General features: G+C 37.6%; 1 protein-coding gene across 3 annotated transcripts in view; it reads right to left on the bottom strand.

Moving 5' to 3' along the window:
* BMPR1B (bone morphogenetic protein receptor type 1B) overlaps positions 1-20,313 on the bottom strand; it is a 555,987-nt gene that overhangs the window by 195,508 nt on the left and 340,166 nt on the right. For all 3 annotated transcript variants that reach the window (XM_075860653.1, XM_075860655.1, XM_075860652.1), the window contains one exon: positions 3,719-3,788. The gene's annotated coding sequence lies outside the window, so the exon portion shown is untranslated. The remainder of the gene's footprint in view (positions 1-3,718; positions 3,789-20,313) is intronic.

Below are 20,313 nucleotides of genomic sequence, written 5' to 3' on the forward strand. Positions count from 1 at the left end.
AATATGGTGCATGTGACCTGTGACAGATATCAGGACCCTCCTACTGATGTGTCTCATAGTTTCTTGGTAATGTAACAGGACAAAATGTAGAACTACTACTACTACTATACAATATATTAAAGGGTTATTCCTATCTTATAAAGTAATGGCATATCGCTAAAATATACCATCACTTTATGATCGTGGGGTCCAACCCCTTGGAGCCCCACCAATCCTGAGAATAAAGGCCCCTACATAGTTTATTCTGCGCAACTGCGCCCGAGCTGCCCAGTGTGCAAGGAACTACAGCATGGCCCATTCAAGTGAGGAGCACTGCTGTGCAGGTAAAAGGCTTTTATTCTTTGAATCGTGGGGGTCCAGAGGTTGGAACCCCACTGATCATAAAGTGATGGCATATCCTAGTTATATGCCATCACTTTATACAATGGGAATACCACTTTAATATTAGCTAAACTAGCTAATTTAGTAGATAATAGTGTAAAGATTTTGTCCATATATGATGTGTTTGGAAACAGTTCAACTGTAACTGAGAACATTAATTGCTGTTTCTGTTGTTTGCCGAAGCATATAAAATGTATACGCAGCACAAACAAAAACAGCAGGAAAGTAAAAGAGTGCAGAAGGCAAATGAAATTACACATGCTGTCTTCTGTCATTTACATCTATCTATCTATCTATCTATCTATCTATCTATCTATCTATCTATCTATCTATCTATCTATCTATCTATCTATCTATCTATCTATCTATCTACCTATCTATCTATCTATCTATCTATCTATCTATCTATCTATCTATCTATCTATCTATCTATCTATCTATCCGTACATATACACATAGACTTAGATATGTAAAGTATATACATGTGTACAGAAATATTGCAGAACTATTGTTTAGAGCTCGAGAAAGGTTTTCCTTCACCCAGCAAATATATATATATATATATATATATATATATATATATATATATAGTTTATAGTTTATACCTTAGCAATTTATCAAAATACTCTTGCCAAAAGTATAGTGGCCTGTTGCTGCCTACTCCCCCTCCTCCAGGTTACATGCCCCGCAAGCGGCCCATAACATCTAATCAATCACAATAGCCTCTTTCGGAGATGTGCACCTGATGTTCTTATCCTACTTTACTTGGAAGATATTTGCTATAGTGATTATACCTAATTCAACTTACCCAGTTCATTAAATTGCAATACCTAGTATTAGTGAGTAGCACAGTACATTATAACAAATATCCAGAATTAGTGAGTTCCATTTAATAACTTATATCATAAGGCTACATACACACACCAACATTTCCAGTATACTGTCCTGGTCAATGACTACCACATAGTCTCAGAGAACTAACATAGCTCATTTTCCAAAAAATCCCAATGTATATTTAAAAGGTCCATAAAACCCATCCACAAAGCTTCATATAAGCCTGCATTACAGCAAAATATATAGCCAAGACCTTGAATATGCACCTTGGTGCCATCATCAGAACCTCAAACCAACCTCATAATCCGGGCATATAGATTTATGCCAAAAAGTCATTTCATTCATCTCCAGGGAAGGATCACCTTGCAGTATAACTTTGTAAAGCAATAGATTATTTTACTGATTACATTATATACATTTTATGTGGAAAAAATTGATCTATAGTATTATAACTGAGTGGAGTTTATTCAAGGATGATTAAGATTTGCATTGCCGTGGTCACATACAATCTACAAAAATCTGATTATATTAAAACCCATGCCAAAACAAGTGCAGAGAGGAAGGGTCTATCTGCATTATAGTATAAAAGCTAACGTGATAATATCCATAACACTTGTACTGGTCCAGGTAAAGTAGACTTCTGAAACTCTGTGTTTTTGCAAAGCTTCAAAACATTCATCTCCCTGAGCTTTGGTATGACATACATACAGGTCATGTTCAATGTATAGGTCTCTTGTGTTAGTTAACCTTAAGCTTATATTACAGCATGGGTGGGAGTACACAAACACAGGGGCTAATGATGTCTGAAACATTAATGTCCATTGGAATCTGTTCAAATTTATTTCATGTAATGGAAAGAAAAATACACTGGAAAAAAAGCATTTGTTGAGTTCTTTCACTATGGCTTCTAAAACTTGAGGAGAATTGCCATCATCATAAAATGGCATGCAAGAAGATGGTCTAGACATGTACACTTCACACTCATATAATCTAGGAGATGCTCAATAGAAACCCTATTTATCTCATTATTCCCAACAGTCATTTGTATTCATCATTAAAACTGAGCTTCAACATAGAAAACACATACTGTAAGGGTTAATGAGCAGAAAGCAATGAAGAATGATTTGTTAAGATAGATAGATAGATAGATAGATAGATAGATAGATAGATAGATAGATAGATAGATAGATAGATAGATAGATAGATAGATAGATAGATAGATAGATAGATAGATAGATAGATAGATAGATAGGAGATAGAGATAGATAGATAGATAGATAGATAGATAGATAGATAGATAGATAGATAGATAGATAGATAGATAGATAGATAGATAGATAGATAGATAGATAGATAGATAGATAGATATGAGATAGATAGATAGATAGATAGATAGATAGATAGATAGATAGATAGATAGATAGATAGATAGATAGATATGAGATAGATAGATATGAGATAGATAGATAGATAGATAGATAGATAGATAGATAGATAGATAGATAGATAGATAGATAGATAGATAGATAGATAGATAGATAGATAGATAGATAGATAGTGTATATTATCTACTAATGTGTCCTATAATGTGTGTAGCAAATAGTAAGATATCCCAGACAATTTACATTATACAGTAATTATATAGGTTGGAAAACTGGCCTGTACTCCATATATACTATACTACTATATATATCTATATATAGATATATTTCTTGAAAAATCAATGTCATGTTATTATCAGTGTACAGTTAGGTTTACAATGCATACAAATGAAATAGATGTCTAACAACTCTTAAGAGTATCAGTAAGTTTGCTTAACGATAATCTAAGTTGGACAGCGTCTCCGACGTACGGTGATCTACAAAGAATACCCAAAAAGTTTACAGTTAACACTAGTTGTGTAATGTGACTGGACTTGGACCATACTATTTTTTTAAATATCAGTGCAGGAAAAAAGTAGTTAAGTGCTAAGAACTGGGATAAGTATTCTATAAAAGAAACATGACTGTGTATCGCTGTTTCAGTCCTGATAACAAGGGCATTATTCAGTGCATAATAATAGTAATAGCAGTAAATATAACCTTACTATATTATTATTATTATTATTATTATTATTATCATAGGTATAGTAAGAGAAGGCATACCAAATGCCCAAAAATATCATAACAGTATAAAGAATAAATTGTATACATTATTGAAGATCACATGTATTGATTAACTATTGCTGAAAAGTAAAAGAATACTGGATATTAAACATCCACATTCTTTATTCTATCTGTTTAACCGGTGCAGCTGGGTTACAGTAACTCACATCATGACTCTTCATGTGATTGTGTGTGACGGCATGTTGCTGGTCTATCTAAAGGGTTAAGTCAAGCGCATAAAATCCATAAAAGTGAACTGACACGGGGGAAGCCATGTGTGTAACGCTGGGTCAGTTTGTACTGAACGAGACACCTGCTTGTTTTCCACCAGTACACAGATATAACAGTCCTGTACTTACCCTACACCTTACTGTCCAATTCTCATTGCCTCCAGAATGCTGTGAATTGAAGACGGAAACCCGATGATGGCTGAAATAAAAAAGGCAAAATCAGAACCACTTGAGCCCCTTCTGTTGCAGATTTCCTGGCTGTTCTGTACGGTGTGAGCCTCCGAAGCTGCAGTGTAGCGAGCGGTCTATAAATATTGACCCTAACACTTGCTCAGTACTTTACTTGCTCATGGAACAGGTCTGTTACCGTACACCATGGTAATACTCAGATGAAGTTCTCAGCTGCTCAGACAAAGCAGTAGATTGGCTCGCTACCCTCCAACAGAGTGGCTGCCTGGAAATACCATTTCACTGCCAGCTATACAGATGCTGTATGCCTTTCCAGGGGCCCAAATCAGGCGAAGAAATGAAACATACGTGCTCACCTTTTGAAGGAAACACTTGAACTACTCCTCAGTGCAGATCTAACATGGATAGAGTCCCATATGTCAGACCCTGAATACATATGACTGTTCTGCCTCCCACACTGTTAAAAAAGCACTGTTTTCAGAGGGTGGCAGTATTTGATCTCTACTGCTATGCATTTGGTACCCATGCAGAGATGCGGGAGGGTTTAGGGTGGCTGGGCAGCTTGCCCACTGGTGGTAATGTTCCAGAATTGAGTTTTAAATAAAATAGAAGGCTTAGACTTGTACTTTCCAGAAAATGCTCTATAAATTGTATATAATGCTGGTACAAAAAGGCGACTTGCATTGACTGCTTTACTTTAACAGGTGGCATGAGGTGTGGCACTGCTTTTCATTTTGCCAAATACTTAGTATGAAACTACGTTTAAAATATAAACTTTTGAGCAGCATAAAGAATGTATTTATGAGACCTGATATGCTGAAGGATTATTCTTTATATTCCGTTACAACACAGCATAAATATTAAGAAACCATCAAGGAACAAACAGTGGGACACATCAAATGTAACTTATGACAGAGAATACTTATTGATCTGATCCATCATTGTTGTCATAGATCATTCTGACAACTTGCGTTACAGTAAATGAAACAGAAGGAAAGAAGGAATATGCATGAACAAATAAAGAGTAAAAATATACAATTATATTAAAACCATTTATATTTACATCAATATTTATAGTTAGTTTTAAATATACAGAGATAGATAGATTGATAGATGATAGAAGGATGGATGGATGGATGGATAGATAGATATGAGATAGATAGATAGATAGATAGATAGATAGATAGATAGATAGATAGATAGATAGATAGATAGATAGATAGATAGATAGATAGATAGATAGATAGATAGATAGATAGGTATGAGATAGATAGATATGGGATAGATAGATAGATAGATAGATAGATAGATAGATAGATAGATAGATAGATAGATAGATAGATAGATAGATAGATAGATAGATAGATAGATGATAGATAGATAGATAGATAGATAGATAGATAGATAGATAGATAGATAGATGATAGATAGATAGATAGATAGATGATAGATAGATAGATAGATAGATAGATAGATAGATAGATAGATAGATAGATAGATAGATAGATAGATAGATAGATAATGTATGAGATAGATGGATAGATATGAGATAGATAGATAGATAGATAGATAGATAGATAGATAGATAGATAGATATATAGATAGATATGAGATAGATGGATAGATAGATAGATAGATAGATAGATAGATAGATAGCCTGTGTGTGTGTGTGTGTGTGCGTGTGTGTTTGTATGTGTGTGCGTGTATGTTTGTGTGTGTGTGTGTGTGTGTTTGTGTATATATATATATGTGTGTGTGTGTTTGTGTATATATATATGTGTGTGTATGTGTGTTTGTGTATATATATATGTGTGTGTGTGTGTGTGCGTGTGTGTGTTTGTGTATATAGATATATGTGTGTGTGTGTGTGTATGTGTGTATATATATATATATGTGTGTGTGTGTGTGTGTGTGTGTGCGTGTGTGTGTTTGTGTATATAGATATATGTGTGTGTGTGTATGTGTGTATATATATATATATGTGTGTGTGTGTGTGTGTGTGTGCGTGTGTGTGTTTGTGTATATATATATGTGTGTGTGTGTGTGTGTGTGTGTGTGTATGTGTGTTTGTGTATATATATATGTGTGTGTGTGTGCGTGTGTGTGTTTGTGTATATATATATGTGTGTGTATGTGTGTTTGTGTATATATATATATGTGTGTGTGTGTGTGTGTGTGTGTGTGTGTGTGTGCGTGTGTGCGTTTGTGTATATATATATATGTGTGTGTGTGTGTGTGTGTGTGTGTGTGTGTACATACATTCCTAAGACTGATAAATTTCAAGCCTTTATAATCAGTGTGCTATGCAATTTCTTCAGCCAACAGGTGCAGCAATAATTCCTTCTCAAATACATCTCTTCAGTATTTTGGTGACATACTAAAATCTCCCCTCGAGTATATTGGCACATGGTACAAGCAAATAACTAGGGCCTGCTCTTAAGAAATCTCTTTAATTAATACTGGACTATAAATAAAGTATTGTTCTCTACATAGACAACTGTCAATTTTTCTTTATGGGTTGTCTGGTTTATCCATTTTAAAATATACTATTAGGACATTCTAAGGTCCTAGAGGGGGCCCTCGTTTTGGGACCTCCATCAATTAACTAAAGCAGAGAATGGCTGTCTCGCTCTCTTAGGGAATTGGCGCATATGTGCTTTACATCATGCAATGGTACATTTTCCAATGGCGGCGTTGCAGGGAAATGGAACATTTGCTTCCAGATTTCCCCACAGATTATAGATGATTGCTGGGGGTCTTGGCAACAGGACAACTTGTAATCAGCTTTCTAATAAGAAGGGGTTGAAAAAAGGACATTGTCTTTAACCCCTTCCCGCAAATGGACATAACTATGTCCAAACTGTGGGTCAGAAATGGACAGGAGCTGTGCTCACACCATCTGCAGCGGGTGCCAGCTGTAAAATACAGCCGACATCCCGCTGCAGTCTGGGATAAGAGATAACTCCACTCCCGGCCTTTTAACCCCATAGATGCCGTGGTCTACAGATGTAGCCGTCTTTATCTTGACTTTTTACGCATTAAATACACAGGGACAAGATCTCTTATCTTGACTTTTTCAATGACTTTTCAATGGCTTTTGTTGTGTGATATCACGCTGTAGCAAGTTATCAGAGTCAAGTTAAAGATGGCTACATCCATAGGTGGTTAGACAGAGGATAAGGGCCCCCTTCTTCACCCGATCTGCACCTCGCCTTAATAATTCCCGACCCATAGAATGAAGGTAGCACCTTATTAATGCCGCATGGTGAATGGCACAAAATTTAACAATGGCAGAATTAAAGGTTTTTTTTCCAGGCCACCCAGAAGGTAAAAAAATGTATGCCATTGAAAAATACAACTCATCCAACAAAAAACAAGCTCTCATACAATTACGTTGATAAAAAAAATTATAATTTTGGTTCTTGGAATGTGTTAACGCAAAAACGAACAAAATTCCTGCAGTCCTAAGCGCCAAAATACTTGCAGACGGTTTTAAACACGCTGGAGTACATGTATCAATGTATTACACAGCATAAAACGTTTTAGGAACACACTGCCAGCTCCAACATTTGCATTTTTTTTTCCAGTTCGGTTATAGAGTAGATCATTATATTCGTTAACTTGGCTAAAAAAGCTGTCTCACTATACAGTGGCGAACATAGAATAGATGAGCCACCATAACAAAGATCACAACTTTGGTCCCGCTTTATGATGATGGGTATTGCTACCCATGACGACAAAAGGGTATGGATTCCTCTTCACCCCTTTTAATGATCCTTGAGCCAATTCCCAGCCCCCTTGTTTGTTAAAGATGTTTTCCCAAATTAATAAAAAAATAGGCCAAGGGAAGGGGGTAGCGGCAAAGCAAAAAAACAAAGAAGAGCCATTATTCACCCGACATATCCCCCGGCCCCTCCGCTCAACTAGACCAATTGTTAGTTTTTGATGAACTTTACCCTGCAACATATATTTCCATGCCCTTACTAAATATGAAAACTGTCAGCGTGGCTGAACTGAGTTGGGTTGCTTATACAAGTGTAGAGTTGAATTAAATCTTTGACCCAACCTGCCATCACTCCATAAAATTTGAAGGCCTGTCATCATAGCTCCAACATAAACATTTTTTTATCATCTCATATGTTACACACCTGCAACTATCTGCGGTCTACTTAGTGACAGCAACAGAAAATGACCCCAGACATATGCGCTGCACCACCGCTGTGTTGTGTAATTTAAGTACCAGCATAAACACTATTTTTAGTATCATCCAGCATCTAATCTCTTGTTAACTTTCAAGTGCTTAAATAGTCTTGCTTTCATTTAGAGTAAAGAATATACCGTATACATGTGTCCAGAGAAGGCGGCCAAATATGTGGCCTTTTCGGGAGACCCAAACATTTTGAAGTCACATGACTCATCAACAAATCAGGGGAAAAAACAAAATCAACATAAATGATTTCCTAAAAGTCTTAAAAATATTAATAGTTAAATATTTTGGTAATATAGATATGCGGTCTATAGCCAAATTATATTTATGTCACTCTTGTGTATACATGTTTTCTAAAAATAAATTTGTAGTACTGTAATAAATCTTCTTCGCTAAACCAATTGTTCCAGTGATAATGTATGTATAAGTATTCTTATTTTTATGATATATATACCAACATAGTCCATAGTGCTGGAAAAAGGATGTATCTACCTATACAAATCCCTGGCCCCAATGGAATAGACAATCTAATTTCCTTATCTCAGGGGTACACACAAGTTTTTCCATTATTAGTTGTCTCCAGACAGTTGTATTCAAAAGAAAAATGTACATTTTAATAGTTGATCAATTTGGATACAGGTTAAAAAAAATAGAAAGGACACATGAGGGACCCTAAGCATTAACATCTCCATAACCAACAATATCTAAGACAAAATATATTTGAGCTACAAAGTCTCAGGGCCATGGAGTCGGTTTTTGGTGGATTTAGAGTAGCATTCGGAGTCGGTAGAAAAATACTGACTCCAACTTCAAATTAAAAATATGAAATATGAAATATTAATATTGTATTTATTTATTACCTGCATAGCTTGTTGCATATTTATTTTCAATGCAATTTAGAAAAGTTTCAAAATTGTAATCATATAAATATATGTTATGTTCTATCAGTCTAAAAAAATCCAATAATAACTAGGATGTTCTAGAGGCGACAGAGAGTCCATTATTACGTCTCCTTTAGACTGAGAATCTTCATGCCGCTGCTCCAAGGCTCTTAGTTACAATGTCAAAACCTGTGGTGCACATGCTCAGTAGTGAAGTTTCTCATCTGAAAACCAGGGGAGAAAGTTAACTACTATGCACAGTTCACTGGAATAGTGAGAAATTTGAAAAAAAACCTTTTATTGATATATAGTAACCCCTTAACGACTGCCGCATAGTGTTTTTACGGGGGCTGCTCAGGGTAGTTCTTCTGTAGATGTTTCCCACATATCAGGCGGTCTGCTTCTGGAACCCAGGCTGTTGCTCACAGCCTTGGGCTTCGGGGCAAAGATCAGAGACCAGTAGCAGTGGTCTCCGGTCATGTGAGCCAGTTTAACCCCTCAGATGCGATGGTCAATAACGACTGCCACATCTCAGTGGTTTTAGAAGGAGGGGGCTCCCTCTCTCACCCCATCGGCACACCCGCGATGCGATGATGGGGTGCCGATGGTTTTTATGGCAGCCAAGGGCCTAATAAAGGCCCCCAGGTCTGCCTTTAGTGAATGCCTGTTAGGCCATGCCAGCGGCATAGCCTAACAGATGCCTGTCAGTTTTACACTGACAGGCATAATACATTGCATTATAGAAGTATTCCAGTATATTATAAAAGCGATCATATGATCGCATAGTAAAGTCCCCTAGCTGGACAAAAAAAAAACAGGTGAAAAAAAGTTTACTAAAGTTAGTAATAAATAAAAGAAAACCCCAAGTAAAAAAAATTAAAAACCAACTTTTTCCCCTTACCAAATGTTTTATTCTGAAAAAAAAAAAGTTACACATATTTGGTATCGCCGCGTCTGTAACGACCCTAACTATAAAACAATTATATCATTTAACCCACATGGTGAACGCCGTAAAAAACAAAAATAAAAAACAATGCCAGAATTGCTGATTTCTGTTCATCGTGCCTTCAAAAAAATTTGATAAAAAGTGGTCAAAAGGTCCTATGTACTCCAAAATGGTATCAATAAAAACTACAAGTTGTCCCGCAAAACATAAAACGCCCTCATACAGCTATGTCAACAGAAAAATAAAAATGATGGCTCTTAAAATATGGCGACACAAAAACAAATAATTTAGAAAAAAAAGTGTTTTTACTGTGTAAAAGTAGTAAAACATAAAAAAAACAATATCAATTTGGTGTCACTACAATCGCATTGACGACCTGCTGAATACAGTTTTTCTGTTGTTTATACCCCATGGTAAATGGCATAAATTTAAGTTTCAAAAATTGTATGGTGAAATTACAGGTTTTTTTTCCATTACCTCACCAAAAAACTTAACAAAAGTTAATCAATAAATTATATTTTCCCTTCAAACTGTTTTTAAAAATTACAACTTTTCCCACAAAAAAGTCCTTATACAGCATTGTCTATGAAAAAATTAAAAAGTTATAGCTGTTTGAATGCGACAATGGAAAAACGTAAAAATTTGCTTCGTCATTAAGGTTTAAAATAGCTTCGGTGTTAAAGGGTTAAAACCTGTGTCGCTCTAAATAATTGAGAACGTTTAACATAATTCACACCATGCTAACATGGACCACATATATAAGCTTTATTTCTATACTTTCTATGAATAGAAGGAGGAAAGAGAGATTTGTACTTGCGAGCAGAGAGACAGCCAAAGTCAGAAGAGAGTCTTTGATTTTGACCCTATAGCTAACAATACATCTAACTTCCTTATAACATGTGCACAGAGCCAATTTAACACTTCGGTGAGTCAAGTGCAAAAGTTTTATGAGTGGGTCCCCTCCTGAACAGACTGGTGTGCTGTGGGTTAATATTGTCCTTGTTCCCAGTGATCGTGTTGCACTGAGGGCTGTGGGTACCAGGGCCCTAGCTGTAATGTCCTGTACTTATCATGCCATATCCCACTCTGCCGCGCAATCCTCCTCCCTGCTTCTATATTGCCTTCCCGTCTCCCTCCTCAGCGCCTAGCCAATCCGCTCAGCTAGCATGGTGCTGATTCGCCGTGTCAGCGCTGGGCTTCCTTCTAGCCTAGTCTAATAGGAAACTCTGAATCCCTGAAAACCAAGAACGCTACAGATTTTTCAGTTGCAAACCGCTGAACAGAACTACAGGAGGGAGGACAGCCAGACTAACACAGAACTGGAGAAGGAAGACAGACAACCAAGATGTGCCGACCCCTACTTTTTCTTGAATTGCTTTAAGTTATACAATATGTCATGATACCAATTCAATACAATCTTGAGCTACTCATAAAAAAAGTATACGTTAAATGCATTCGTTTTTAACATGGGAGTCTATTTGCGACGGATGGATGATGGATGATGCCTCTGATGGACTCCATCCGTTGCTCGTATACTCCCATGTTAAAAAGCATAAATTTATTGTATACTTTTTTTTTACTGGAAGGCTGTGACGTAAATGTTTTTTCTGACATTGGAGTCTTTTGGCAACAAATGGCTGATGGAGATGTATGTTTTTTACATGTAAAGGCCTGGTTCACATCGCGTTTTTGCCTTCCGTTGGACTCCCAATGTTTATATCCGACAGAAGGCTTCAACGTATCCCACTGTATAGGCATACAGTGGGATATGTCATCAGAACCAACCGGGCAGAGTGCTACCTGAAGCGCTGTGCCCGGGGAAGCTCCTGATGTCACTGTCAAGAGTTACAATGCCAGAGTTCGCGACTGGAACATCGCAAGCGTTCTGGCCGGGGACTCCGGTCCTGAAGAAGCCCTTTATGTTGCTGTCAATATATAAACAGTGATGTCAAAATCTTTACAATGTCAGAGTCCCAGACCAGAGCGTCGGAAACGCTCTGGTCATGGACTCCAGCTCTAGGAAAACCCTTGTTATCACTGTCCATATATGGACAGTAATGTCATGAGCGTAACAATGCCGGCCCTGGGGAAGCTCCTGACATCACTGTCTGTATATAGACAGTGATATCAGGAGCTTCCTGACATCTTTTTTTAACGTATACTTGTGACGGATGCCATATAGTGGCGTTTGTCACGCTAAAGACTTTCATGTTAACCACTGCCGAATAATACTTTGGTTGCATCAAAATTTAAAGTACAATTCTTTTGCTTGGTATTTTACTAGAATATGGCTGATTTTCTCGTGTGTTTCTGCCGGAGGCCTGGCTAGTATATTAATAAATAAATCCCTCATGATTAAACCTGATATTTGATGAAATGGTATTTATATGCTATTTCCTTGCATTGGCAGCATGGGTGTGGACCTGAAACAGGTTCATTCTGTCTGGTCAGGCTCCTGCCAGCCGCATAAATTGCTCTCTTCCAGTCACTTCATGGAATTCATCACTACCAGGCTGACATATGGAAAAGCACAGATCACCTTGGAGGCCAAAGACAGAGGTTCAGGACATATTTTTAGGTAGAAAATTTGACTTAGCTTGGCATGCTTTCCTAAATCTGGAAAAGATGACATTCCAAGGATAGAAAAAAGTGCAGGATAAAGGTTTCAGTGCTGAAAACAAAAGGAAGGAGAAATTCCCGTTGTTGTACCCAACAGATGTAATTCATTACAATAATAATAGGAGGTATTGTGGTCCACTAGACCTGTACGTCTGGCAGTAATTTAACTGCTTACTGCTATATTATCAAAGCATTTTCCAAATCTTGCAAAAATAAAGAATACGTATTTTAATGTTTAGTGTTTTAAAACTTTCTTTATACTATTATCACATTTGCTTCAGTTTTGAATCTTGGCAAAAGTGTTCCTTATTTTACATTGAACAGGGTTATTAAAACAATATGAGAAGCCACGTTTGAGAGACAGAATAAAAGCCAATTACCAACAAAATGTTAACTGAACTCTAATGACTGCAGATATGCAATAGAACATAATGCTTCCAAACGTAGAGCCGCCTAAGTCAGCAATAAAAGTTATATTTCTTTTAAATATCAAAGTGATACAGGATTAATTCAGGATGTTATTTAAGGTCTATTTACACGGCCAATAATCAGCCGAACGAGCGCTCCTATGAACGCTCGTTTCTTATTATTGTCCCGTATAAACAGGGAACCGATCAGCCTAAAAACAAGCAAATGTTTGTTCATCAGCTGATCTGTGCAGCCCAAAAAATCATTGTTGTCGGAAGGAACACATTTCCCTGTGTAAACAAGGTGTGTGCTGCCAACAATGATGCAAACTGATGGGGACCAAACGATCATATTAACGATCGTTTGTTCTTATAGATAAAGCATCATCCCGTGTATAAGGGCCTGTTATTGAGCGCTGATCTACTTGTTGTATCGTCGAGGAGCACTCATTATAATCAGAAATCTGCACGTGTAAACCAGCCTTTAACTCTCATGAAAGGCAATGAATGCACTAAAAAAAGAACAAATATAAAAGGTCTGATCAGAGAAGTTTACATATATACAACCAGATCACAATTTGACATATCCTGTTAACAGTTCACCTCATTAACTTCAACATCCCATTAAACATTAAGCCTAGGTTCCCACCACGTTCGGCCGGACCATTTGAAATGGTCTGTCGAACATATGCCTTAGATGTATCCAACTGTATGCCTGTACAGTTGCGTACATATGCATTGACTCCCATCAGTGTATTCAGGGACTAATCAAACCACAGCTCATTAAAAGAAGTAGAACCAAGTGTGACACATAATAAGAATAACGGATTTGACAACATCAGCTTGTTGACAGTTTTCAGGCAGTAACAAAATATTTTTACTTACTTATTACAGAATAAAACAGGGAAAAGTAGTAAAACAAAAAAGTGAAAAAAAGAAAAATGGGAGATAAAATTGAATGAAGAAATTGTACAAGGATTTTACATGGGAGGACTCTATCCAAATTTAAAGGGTAACTAAACTTTTAAAAAACGTCTGACATGTTATAGTGACATGTCAGAAGTTTTGTTCGGTGGGGGTCCGAGCACTAAGACCCCCACCGATCGCCAAAACAAAGAGGCAAAAGTGCTCAGGTGAGCCCTTAGCCACTTAGTTTCTGATCATCTTTTCTCGGAAAGCCGAGCAAGTGAAGTACAGGCCCATAGACTTTCTATTGCGCCCGTACATTAACTGACCTTCCGAAAAAATCAGATCAGGAACCAAGCGGCTCAGAGCACACCCGGGCGCTTCTGCAGCTTCGTTTTAGCGATCGGTTGGAGTCTCAGTGCCTAGACCCCCACCAATCAAAACTTCTGACGTGTCAGTATGATGTCAGAAGTTTTTTGAAGGTTTAGTTAACCCTTAATATCTTCAGTATAGTCCTTTTTCTATATACACAGCTACTCCTAAAGTAGCTGCTTATTTTTTTTATATTAATGTAAATGGGATGGCACCTGCAATATACACAACACAAATAGATGAAGCAGGGTTATCTTTTAGAAGATGAAAACAGACTGATAAACTAGATCACCCACACATAAATATTTTCCCCAAAAAAATAAAAAAAAGATTAGATACATACTATATATTATGGACATTATTTGAGATTATAAAAAACGAAATGGAATTTAGTAGAGCATAGTAGGTCATGTGGACGTCATAAAGCCACATTCGCTGCTAAGGACCCCCCTCTATTGGCCAGAACAGAGGGCCACTGCAATGAATGAATGTCCTCCTGCTCTGGAGGACATGGCACAACTATGTATTACATGGGCATAGACATATGGCTCAAGATTATCACCAAACCCCAAGAGATAATGAGATAAAGTCACCCATCACCCCTCCGGATGGGGTGAGAAATAAGGCTATAAAGTAATTACTGTACTGATGATACACATAAACAATACAGACTGTGGATGAAATTGAAAATGGCTCATTTGAGTTACCCCAATATGTTTTGTGATAGACATGCCTTTATCATGGGGTTAATCGTGGTGATATCATATGTCCCAGACCCGATGATGAAGCCATGTCTATGACAAAATATGCCACAGGGACTCATATGAACAGGTTTCAATAACATTTCTCACAGCTCAGAAGGTCATTATCAGTGGCTGAAGAAAGTGATTCAGATAATACCAGTAGGGAACAGCTGGGTCATTTGTTGCATATTTAAATTTTTTTAAGTGGAGTTTTACATTATTATTCTTCAAAAAGTAAAATCAACGCTTGCCATAATTACCAAATGAGTGCACATCCCGTTACCTTACACATAGCGTTAGTAAAGTGAGATACAGTCTGCTACTAGTCTACCAGCCTGTATAAGCTACCCAGCCATATGCACTTCAACTATTAGCCTGCTTAACCAATCTTCTACAGTATACTTAACTCCAGCAAATATATGTTAATACTTTCAGCACTTGGTTTGAAAGCACCCAGAACACATAATCCACATCCAGGTGTTACACTTCTGCTCGAGCACTCACTGTAAAAATGTTGTTCATGTCGAAAAAGCTTGCATTATGGTGAGCAGAAAGGCTTTCAGACGCATACTACATGTTTACATTCGTTTTTCATATCTTCATAGATTGGCGGGCCGGTATGTCTGTTCAAAACTTATAAAGGACTAATGGTATGTAACAAAGAAATCACCATGGGGGTATTATATAGATGTCGTATAAAATTGTGCCTGCCCTTGTGCCATATTTATATAGTAAGTGTAAGCATTTTTTTTTTTCTCTTCTGACACTTTTGGGTGCGGTGTTGTGGCTTTCTGTGTTCTATTATTTAACTGCAATTATAAAGAAATATGGCCAGTTTTTAGAATAAAAACTTGGAGCTGTTGTATGAGGGGAGGTCTAACAAATCCTCCATAATAATTGCCTAGCCGGAATAGAAATGTATCCATCTCTCAGCTGTAAGGACTAGGTCTGCACAGATTTTCAGTCTCTGGATGTAAGTAAAATTTCCCCATTCATTGAAAGCAAACTGAGATCATGAAATAGTGGAAAAATGAAACACAAAGTATATTAGAAAGTTGCAGAACTTTTCATTATACTGTGACGAATCTTATCTTCATAAAACCGGAAAACCTCTTTAACAACAGCAGCTTATCATATTAGATGACTAGATAATATCTTAAAATATAATATTACTTGATGTTTGAAGAATTCAAGAAGTTTACAAAATACGTAAATGTGTCTTTTTTCTTGGACAATACAATTGCTAAGAGGGATTGACCCTTCTACCAAGCTTCTTTAATTCAAGGGGTTATGTGGGTACCAAAAATTCGTAGCAGTGTGCTCACTGCAGTATGTGTGTACGCTGCTAATATACATTCCGGTCCCCCGTCGCGCTGATTATGAGATTTCCATTGATTTTTATAGAGCTGGCGTGGGACCGAAAGTCTAGTTGCACAGTCTTCCTTGATGAGGATACAACTCTTCGTCATGTGACCGGCCCCGCTGTACAAGCAGGAGCAGTAGAACATTGATTACATAGAGTACAGCGGGGCCGGTCACGTGATGAAGAGTTGTATCCTCATCAAAGAAGGCTGTGCAACTAGACTACCGGTCCCTTGGCAGCGCTTTAAAAATCAATGAAAATCTCAGAATCAGTGGGATGCGAGACTGGAATGGAGGATGAAACACAGATTCCTAGGTAAATGTAATTTTTTTTTCTGAGTTCCGTTTTTTGCGGCGGGATCACTGCGAATCCGCCACAAAAAAAAGAACAACTGCTATTTGATGCAGGATTTACACCCCCCAATCCCGCAACATATAAGCAGCATTTCCGTAAAGACAATTAACATGCTGCGGAAGGAATTTCCGCATCACAGGTCAGTTTCTGAGCGGTATTTCCCTCAGTATTTATGGAGCGTGTGGATGAGATTTGTTCAAACTCATCCACTTTGCTGCTACTGTATTTGCTGCAGATTTTCCGCAACGACTTCCGTTTCGGAAAATCCGCAGTATTTATGCAACATGTGTATTGGCCCTAAGGGTAACAGATTTGCTGCAGAAAATTTCTGAAGTATTTTCGCTTAAACTAACAGACAATCCGCTGTGGAAAAATTATGACATTGCCTGCGTTTTTTACTGCAGAAAATAATTCGGATTTTGCTGCGTTTTTCTCAATGCGAGGAGATGGACAAATTCACACCCACTTTGCTGCTACTGTATTCCGCTGCATATTTTCCGTCCGCAATTCTGCACTCCAGCAAAATACACAACTTACCAGCCCCCACATTCCTATCGTCACTTTTCAATCCCCATAGTTAAGACCAATAGACGCTTTGCTCACCCTGGTCGCCCATGCTTTTTATGTCTCCTTTTTTATCAAGAGAGTGTATAACAGCGACGCGAGCACGCATGGTCCACTTTCATTACACAGGGTTTTTTTAACGTTGATTTTGATGCAGAAACTGCGTCAGGATCAGTGCCAAAAAATTACCAATACTGCCTCCCATTGATTTCAATGGGAGGCGAAGGGTTTTCGTTTTTTTTCACTGAGTTTTTTTGCCCGCGGCGCTGAATATCTGAGGGCGAAAAAGGCAGCGAAAAATCTCCGTGCATTTTTTCTGCCTGCAAAAAAACTCAGTGTGAAAAGGGCCTAAGAGTATATTTCCACACACAGGATACGCTGCAACAGAAAATCTGCAACAGAATCTCAAGAAAATCAGCGTATCGGATACAGGGGGGAACCCGGCCTTAGTGTTAAACATTGATTTTAGCAAAGTATATGTTCACCTGTGGATTTCCAGTGGTTTTTACTGCGTTTCCGCTCCGTAAGCGCTGTAAAAACCGCAACAGAACAAGTCTGTTGCAGAATTTATGCTTCCCATTGAAGTCTATGGGCCAAACCCGCAACATCTTCGTACGGAACCCGCAGCATAAACTGACAAGCTGCGGAATTGAAAGTTGCAGTGCAGAACACTTTCCGCATGACTTTTCTGTGTTCTTTTTTTCGCAATGTGGGCTGCTACTGTAAACTCTGCGGAATATACGCACAGAATGTAGTTGCGGAAATTCCGCAGCGTTTACGCTACGTGGGAACCCGGCCTAAGGCCGGTCATGAGAGTGATCAAGGACACGCCCATGTTTTTTTTACAGATACTGGAAATTAATGGGAAATTATTAAAGCAATATTGAGGTACCGAAAACATATGAGAGGATGAAAAACATTAGGTATGCTGAATTACGCAACACTTAAAGGGTAACAAAACTCTGAAAAAAGATAGTTTCTGCCTCTTCGTTTTAGCGATTGGTGGGGGCCTCAGTCTTCAGACCCAGAAAGATCAAAACTTCTGACATGTCACTATGACAGCTTGGAAGTTTTCTAAAAAATTAAGTTACTCTTTAACACCCTGAGAGAGGAGTTGAAAAAACGTTCTGTAAGGCCTTATTCACACGAACGTGTTCTACGTCCGTGTGATGGCCATTAAAACAACGGCCATCACACATGTGTTTCAACGGACCGTGTGAAGGGTCCGTGAGAAAATAGGACATATCCTATTTTTTTGCGCTTCACGCATCCCTCCATAGACTCTAGTCCATGGGGGATGCGTGATAATGCATCCCGCTGGGAAAAGCACGGATGCACCTCGGACGGGAAAAACTGCAGTTTTTCACGTCCGAAATGCGAAACACTCATGTGAATCTAGCCTAACACCAATGCCCCTTTAATTACCTAGGATCTTAGTTCTTCAGCGTGACCACTAAATACTGATGTCTTGATCCACCCAGTGTTACTTTTTAGGTGGAAAGTAATGGGAATAACTTTGTCCCAAATTTGTTTTATGCTGGCAAGAAAATATAAATAAAAAGGGGATGTTGTCTGTTAATTAAAGGTTAATAATAAATTCACTGGCATTGTTTATCTATTAATAGGACAACTTATCTGGATGTCCATCTAGCTCGATAGACATTTCATATTTCAAGCATTACATTCGCGAATTGGTTTGATTCTGTTAATTTGTTTTTCCAGTCTACACTTACACCCTGCAGCTTTTTAATTTCCCCAAAGCATTTTGGCACAGTTCACTGTGAAAACGTAAATCTCAAATGTATATGTTGGCCAGAACTGTTGAGACAGCACAAGAATGTATAATGTAAAGGAAGTCTTACAAATATGAGACGTGGGATATCTTATAAAGGCACATACCTACATTTCAGGTTAGATTACGCATTAGTTCTTTATATGGATGTTTCAGGGTGCCGTGCTTCAATACAGGAGACACTTTTAAAGATATCATGAAAAGGTGTACACCTTGATCTAGGCTACTGAAATAAGAGCAACCTGTGCTTCATCTTACTGATTCAAGTATGTTACTATGATTGAAGTCCATTCATTTCCATACAGCTATTATTATTATTATTACTTTACATTAATCCTTGTTTTCAATATTTTGGACTAAATTTTAGTCCTTATCATAATTTTTTTAACAAAGGTACTACATCTTTCGAAATATTACATTTTAAATATACCAGTATAAGTATATACTTATATATACTAATTAGTAAAATATATATACTAGTATACCTTTAGCAAAACCCACAAGACTTTACTGTTATAAATACTGCAGATAGGCTACGTTCACATGTAGCGGATTTCATCTTCTATGGTTTGACTTGAAATCCACATGTGTTACATGCAGAATCTCGTTGCAGTTTTCCATATATATTCCTCTGCAAATTTTGTAGCAATGGGTAAGTGGGAAATATGCAAAAAAATCCACAAAGGACCCAACATTTCCAAATTTTAAAAACAGAGAATGGACTCAAATCTTCTCTGCGGCATGTGAATGAGGTTGTGATGAACTTTAGTTGTGGAATTTTTGGTGGAATTATCCAAAATAATCCACTGCCTGTGAACATAGCTTTTAACCTGTGAGATATGCCACTTATTCTCTTTTTTGATATAATAGAATTGGAGGAGGCTTGGTAAAAAGAACAATACATATAGAAAATATCATCAAAACCCATATTTGCTTCCTTCCTATCCTGTAGCTCAGAGAATCTAGCTCAATTGTACATCATCTCTATAATGTATTGAACTAAAGACCATGCAGACATGCAGGTAAGGCTCTGTTCACATCATGCGTCGCACCACAAATAACACTGATGCTCGACAGACCCTATTGATATACTGTATAATGTTTTCTGTCAAGGTATCCGTTGTTTTGAGGGGAAGAGTAGTGCTGCATGCAAATCTGAAATACATTTTCAAACCTTTAACGCAAATGTGAACAGAGCCTTACTAGTAACAGAGAATATTCTACAAAATATTACCACATTCTATGATGAAGTGGACTAGAAAATGACAGATTTTCGTAACCACATTACATGTTTTTTAACAAAGGAGCAGAGAGTCATTGCTGACTTTTATCAGTATATTTGCTTGTATCCTAGGTCAGAGTCCACAGCCTAGTTCACGGT

The sequence above is a fragment of the Rhinoderma darwinii genome, chromosome 1, assembly GCF_050947455.1.
Source record: "Rhinoderma darwinii isolate aRhiDar2 chromosome 1, aRhiDar2.hap1, whole genome shotgun sequence".
Taxonomy (NCBI): Eukaryota; Metazoa; Chordata; class Amphibia; order Anura; family Rhinodermatidae; genus Rhinoderma; species Rhinoderma darwinii.